The following is a 7,900-nucleotide window of genomic DNA, read 5'->3' as shown; positions in this document are numbered from 1 at the left end:
TTTTCAAAATAAAATACAGCCTTAACAGAGGCAGCAGGAAGTGGAACGTTTCCAGGAGTCTGAATCTGAACTGGACATCAAAGGCTCCATAAAGTACAAATAAACTACAGACACACACACACTTGTGGGGAAGTGGGTGGGGGGGGAGGTCCTATAGAAAGAGCTTGTCAGTATATTTTGGAGGACACAGCCTTGCCGAGTGTCCGTTTTAGAATTAAAGCATTTTGACGGTATTAGCTTATAACCCCCCTCCCCCCACCCTTGAAACCGGGGGTGACCCAACGAAGTGTAGATGTGTAAGCGGGGCGGCCAAATGAATTGGTCGGTTCCAGAGGAGCTGCTCTACCTGTGTCGAGTCAGCAGTCTCTCACTCCATCCTCTAATGGACATACAGGAATTTAATTAGCAGGAAGCTCGGGGGTGGAGGTTGGGTAGGGGGGGATGAGGGTGGAGGGGGTCCCGCTGTGTGTGTGTGTGTGTGTGTGTGTGTGTGTGTGTGTGTGTGTGTGTGTGTGTGTGTGTGTGTGTGTGTGTGTGTGTGTGTGTGTGTGTGTGTGAGCAGTTGATCCTTGCTGTCATCCTCTGGAAACCCCGTCCATCAGCAGGACAATCTATGATCACCACTGTCCTGTTTGTTTGTCCTGCAGGGGGCGGGGCCAGCGGATGGGCGGGGATCGAGGGCACTGCCGCATCTGATGAATGTTTATTCAGGTGATGGTAACATCAGCAGGTGAAGTGACCTCACTCACAGGGAGTCGGACAGACAGGAAGTCTCAACTGGTCCCTCACCGAAGGAAGAGCCTGTTCAGGTGGAGGAGGACCCTAATTCTTCACCACCACCTCGCAGGGCAGCAGTTCAATAATTCAGTCATCAGCTCCCTAATGTTCAAGACTCAATAATTACACACACACACACACACACACACACACACACACACACACACACACACAGAACTCAACAAAACTCTAAAAACTCTGAAACTGTAGAAACTTTCAGAAGTCCAGTTTGTTTTACTCACAAACAAACTTCTTCTGTGCTCGAATTACTGACTAAATTCTGTTAATTTTTATGAATTAACCTGAAGCTCACTGACCGTGAACACTGACTTTGTGTGTGTGTGTGTGTGTGTGTGTGTGTGTGTGTGTGTGTGTGTGTGTGTGTGTGTGTGTGTGTGTGTGTGTGTGTCTCTTCTCTGCTTCTTTCAGTAACTAGTTCAGAGACCAAATCTCTTTAAGAGCTCAGGAGGGAGGGAAGTCGGTCACACACACGCAGACACACGCGCACACACACACACACACACACACACACACACACACACACACACACACACACACACACACACACACACACACACACACTCTGTTCACACACAGAGGAGAAACATCTCGGCAGCTTGTTACACCACACTTCGACCAATCACAGAGCAGCACACACACACACACACAATAAACATAGTGACTCTGGAGCAGTTTATTCGGGTACTTGTTCATGATTCATGACGTGTGTGCACGCGTGTGTCTGTGTGTGTGCGTGTGTGTGTCTGTGTGTGTGTGCGTCTTGTGTGTGTGTGCGTGTGTGTGTGTGTGTGTGTGTGTGTGTGTGTGTGTGTGTGTGTGTGTGTGTGTGTGTGTGTGTGTGTGTATGTGTGTGTGTATGTATGTGTGTGTGTGTGTGTGTGTTCCAACCCGCTGCTAACGAAGAGGTGACATTTTTATCTCGGGGTTAAATGGTCCAACGATGGGGGTCACGACCCCCACAGGGTGACCTCTGACCTCTCAGCGCGTGTGCAGCTCTGCTGTGTTCATAACACCGGGGTGGTGGGTGGGGGGAGAGTAGCTCCACCTGTGGAGCAGCAACTTCTGTTTGTCTTTCAACACGACATCCCGACATCCCATCATCCCGACAACATCCCGACACAGCGACATCATCCCAACATCGCGACATCATCCCGACAACATCGCGACATCATCCCGACATCGTCGTGACAACATCCCAACATCATCCCGACAACATCCCGACATCATCCCGACATCGTCGTGACAACATCCCGACATCATCCCGACATCATCCCGACATCATCCCGACATCGCGACATCATCCCGACAACATCGCGACATCATCCCGACATCGTCGTGACATCATCCCGACATCATGCCGACAACATCCCGACATCATGCCGACAACATCCCGACATCATCCCGACATCATCCCGACATTGTCGTGACAACATCCCGACATCATCCCGACATCATCCCGTCAACATCACGACATCATCCCGACATCATACCGTCAACATCCCGACATCATCCCGACATCGTGACAGCATCCCGACATCATCCCGACATCGTCCCGACAACATCGCGACATCATCCCGACAACATCACAACATCCCGACATCATCCCGACATCATCCCGACATCATCCCGACATCGTGACAACATCCCAGCAACATCGCGACATCATCCCGACAACATCACGACATCCCATCATCCCGACGACATCCCGACATCATCCCGACAACATCTCGACGTCGGGACATCATCCCGACAACATCTCGACGTCGTGACATCATCCCGACAACATCCTGACATCGTGACATCATCCCGACAACATGCCGACATCATACCGACATCGCAAAATCATCCCGACAACATCCCGACATCGTGACAACATCCCAGCAACATCACGACATCATCCCGACAACGGCCCGACATCCCATCATCCCGACAACATCCCGACAACATCACGACATCATCCCGACATCCCATCATCCCGACATCATCCCGACAACATCCCGACAACATCCCGACATCATCCCGACAACATCCCACAACCCGACATCATCCCGACAACATCCCGACATCATCCCGACAACATCCCGACATCATCCCGACATCATCCCGACAACATCCCGACATCATCCCGACATCCCATCATCCCGACAACATCCCGACATCATCCCGACAACATCCCGACAACATCCCGACAACATCCCGACATCGTGACATCATCCCGACAACATCCTGACATCATCCCGACATTGCAACATCATCCCGACATCATCCCGACAACATCCCAACAACATCCCGACATTGACATCATCCCGACATCATCCCGACAACATCCCGACAACATCCCGACATCCCAACATCCCGACAACATCCCGACAACATCCCGACATCATCCCGACATCATCCCGACATCATCTCGACAACATCCCGACAACATCCTGACATCGTGACATCATCCCGACAATCATCCATCATCCCGACACATCATCCCGACATCATCCCGACAACATCCCGACAACATGCCTACATTATCCCGACATCATCCCAACAACATCCCAACAACATCTCGACAACATCCCGACATTGTGACATCATCCCGACTTCATCCCGACAACATCCCGACATCATCCCGACAACATCCCGACATCACAACATCCCGACAACATCACGACAACATCCCGACGTCGTGACATCATCCCGACAACATCCTGACATCGTGACATCATCCCGACAACATGCCGACATCATCCCGACATCGCAACATCATCCCGACATCATCCCGACAACATCCCGACAACATCCCGACATTGTGACATCATCCCAACAACATCCCGACATCGTGACATCATTCCGACATCATCCCGACAACATCCCGACATCATCCCGACATCATCCTGACAACATCCCGACATCGTGACATCATCCCGACATCATCCCGACATCATCCCGACAACATCCCGACATCGTGACATCATCCCGACAACATCCCGACATCGTGACATCATCCCGACAACATCCCAACATCATCCCGACAACATCCCGACAACATCATCATCCCATCATCCCGACACAACAACATCCCGACATCATACCGACAACATCCCAGCAACATCCCGACATCGTCCCGACATCCCATCCCGACAACATCCCGACAACATCCCGACATCATCCCGACAACATCCCGACATCATGACATCATCCCGACAACATCCCGACATCATCTCGACATCATCCCAACAACATCCTGACATCGTGACATCATCCCGACAACATGCCTACATTATCCCGACAACATCCCGACATTGTGACATCATCCCGACTTCATCCCGACAACATCCCGACATCATCCCGACAACATCCCGACATCATCCGACAACATCCCGACAACATCCTGACATTCCGACAAAATCCCAAAAATAACCCGACAACATCCCGACATCGTGACAACATCCCACCAACATCCCGACATCATACCGACAACATTCCGACATCCCATCATCCCGACAACATCCCGACATCATCCCAACAACATCCCGACATCATCCCGACATCATCCCGACAACATCCCGACATCATCCCAACAACATCCCGACATCATCCCGACAACATCCCGACATCATCCCGACATCATCACGACAACATCACGACAACATCACGACAACATCCCGACATCATCCCGACAACATCCCGACAACATCCCGACATCATCCCAACAACATCCCGACATCATCCCGACAACATCCCGACATCATCCCGACATCATCACGACAACATCACGACAACATCCCGACATCATCCCGACAACATCCCGACGTCATGACATCATCCCGACAACATCCTGACATCGTGACATCATCCCGACAACATGCCGACATCATCCCGACATCGCGACATCATCCCAACAACATCCCGACAACATCCCGACATTGTGACATCATCCCGACAACACACCGACAACATCCCGACATTGCGACATCATCCCGACAACATCCTGACATCGTGACATCATCCCGACAACATGCCGACATCATCCCGACATCGCGACATCATCCCAACAACATCCCGACAACATCCCGACATTGTGACATCATCCCGACAACACACCGACAACATCCCGACATTGCGACATCATCCCGACATCATCCCGACAACATCCCGACAACATCCTGACATCCCGACAAAATCCCAACAATATCCCGACATCATCCCGACAACATCCCGACATCATCCCGACATCATCCCGACATCCCATCATCCCGACATCATCCCGACAACATCCCGAGATCGTGACATCATCCCGACAACATCCCAACATCATCCCGACAACATCCCGACATCATCCCGACAACATCGCGACATCATCCCGACAACATCCCGACATCATCCCGACATCGTCCCGACAACATCCTAGCAACATCCCGACAACATCCCGACATCGTGACAACATCCCAGCAAAATCCCGACATCATACCGACAACATCCCGACATCGTGACAACATCCCAGCAACATCCCGACATCATACCGACAACATCCTGACAACATCCCGACATCATCCCGACAACATCCCGACATCATCCCGACAACATCCAGACATTGTGACATCATCCCAACAACATCCCGACATCCTGACATCGTGACATCATCCCGACAACATGCCTACATTATCCCGACATCGCGACATCATCCCAACAACATCCCAACAACATCTCGACAACATCCCGACATTGTGACATCATCCCGACTTCATCCCGACAACATCCCGACATCATCCCGACAACATCCCGACAACATCCCGACATCATCCGACAACATCCCGACAACATCCCGACATCATCCCGACAACATCCCGACATCATCCCGACATCATCCCGACATCATCCCGACAACATCCCGACATCATCCCGACATCATCCCGACAACATCCGACAACATCCCGACATCATCCATCGACAACATCCCGACATCATCCCGACAACATCCCGACATCCCACAACATCCTGACAACATCCCGACATCATCCCGACATCATCCCGACAACATCCCGACAACATCCCGACATCCCGACATCATCCCGACAACATCCATCATCCCGACATCCCATCATCCCGACATCCCGACATCATCCCGACATCATCCAACATCCCGACATCATCCCGACATCCCGACATCATCCCGACAACATCCCGACAACATCCCGACATCATCCCGACATCATCCCATCATCCCGACAACATCCCGACAACATCCCGATCCCGACATCCCGACATCATCATCATCCCGACATCCATCCCGACATCATCCCGACATCATCCCGACATCCCGACATCATCCCCGACAACATCCCGACATCATTCCGACATCATCCCGACACATCCCGACATCATCCCGACAACATCCCGACATCATCCCGACATCATCCCGACATCATCCCGACATCATCCCGACATCATCCCGACATCATCCCGACATCATCCCGACAACATCCCGACATCCCATCATCCCGACAACATCCCGACATCATCCCGACAACATCATCCCGACATCATCATCCCGACATCATCCCGACAACATCCCGACATCGTGACATCATCCCGACAACATCCCGACATCATCCCGACATCATCCCGACAACATCCCGACAGATGAAAGGATGGAACTCATCCTGGGGAGGAGATAGGGGACAGGTGAGACAGGGACGGACCCACACCTGAACGCGTCACTTAACCTCCTCAAATACAGATGTTAGAGCGAAGTCACGCCTTGTATTTATCAACAGCCTATCGTCATGGTAACAGATATAAACAGTTCAGGTTCAAAACAAAGAAACAGGAAGGAAAGGACGGAAAATCTGTGTGTGTGTGTGTGTGTGTGTGTGTGAGAGGATTACTGCTGCATTAAAGGAGCATTCTGCAGCTTCGGTTATTACGGCGGGAACGAGGTTACATGGCGTGTTGAGGATTAAATGACACCCCCCCCCCACACACACACACACAGACACACTCACACACACACACACAAACCAGCACAGACCGACGAGGAAGAGGAGGAGGAGGAGGGTTTGATGTTGAGGGTTTCAGAGAAACAGAAACCTCCTCAGCCAATAAAAACAGAATCTGAGGAGCTTCCTGTGATCTTGATCGTATTAATGATTATAAAATGATTATTTCAGAGGATGCTCGTCGTCGTGGAGACGAAGCTCTGATCGGTCTGAAGAACGTAGAAATGTTATCGACACAACTTCTGTTCACTGAAATAAAAGAGTTCAAATGAGAAATGAAGTCAAACTAAGAGCAACGAAACCTGAACGCTTCAATCAGGACGATGGTTTTAATATTCCAGATCAGAAGAGATTAAACTTCATATTTTAGATCCCGTTTTATTCATGAAATAAAACCTGTTTTATAAATATCTCTTAATTAACACCAGGTTTTTTTTCTCTGAATTAACATTAAAATGAAAACTTCTCCAGCAGAAATAAATGGATTTAATCCAGGTGTTCATTTAAGTTTCAGCGACACTGATTCAGAAGAATTATTATTATTAATGTTTATAAAATATAAAAATGAGACGTGATGGAGAAACTACAAACATTTTATCGTTTGTTTTTGGAGGTTCGATTGTTTCCACTGAAAAAAAAAAACGGAGGGAAAGAAAATTAGCTGACGAGCTGCGACACCGAGAACCAATGAAGAAGATGAAGATGAAGAAGAAGATGAACTAGATGAAGAAGATGAACTAGATGAAGAAAAACAAGAAGAATCACAGAGACAGAAAACATTTTTTTTCTCGGAGAAAACCCTTAAGCAGGACCTCCTCCTCTTCCTCCTCCTCCTCTTCCTCCTCCTCCTCGTCTATTCATAGATCAAAGCGCCTCCCTCACATCTTCATACATGACTCCAACGCGGCGCCGTGTGGACACGACTTCACACCAGGACACGCTCGGCTTTTCAAAATAATTCTGCTTCCTGTCCGAACGATTTAATTCACGTTGAGAATAAATGTTTTAATATTTTCAGAATGTTTTTAGCAAATTGAAGTAATTTCATTTGAAATGATTCCTGAAGAGTTTGTGTGTTCAGGTGGAGAAAAAAAACCTTCAGGACTCTG

Source organism: Brachyistius frenatus, unplaced genomic scaffold, assembly GCF_029030835.1.
Source record: "Brachyistius frenatus isolate BFR_SWC_R1_liver_20210118 unplaced genomic scaffold, ASM2903083v1 Contig_519, whole genome shotgun sequence".
NCBI lineage: Eukaryota > Metazoa > Chordata > Actinopteri > Embiotocidae > Brachyistius > Brachyistius frenatus.
The sequence above is the reverse complement of the archived record's forward strand: the minus strand, read 5'-3'. Positions refer to the sequence as shown.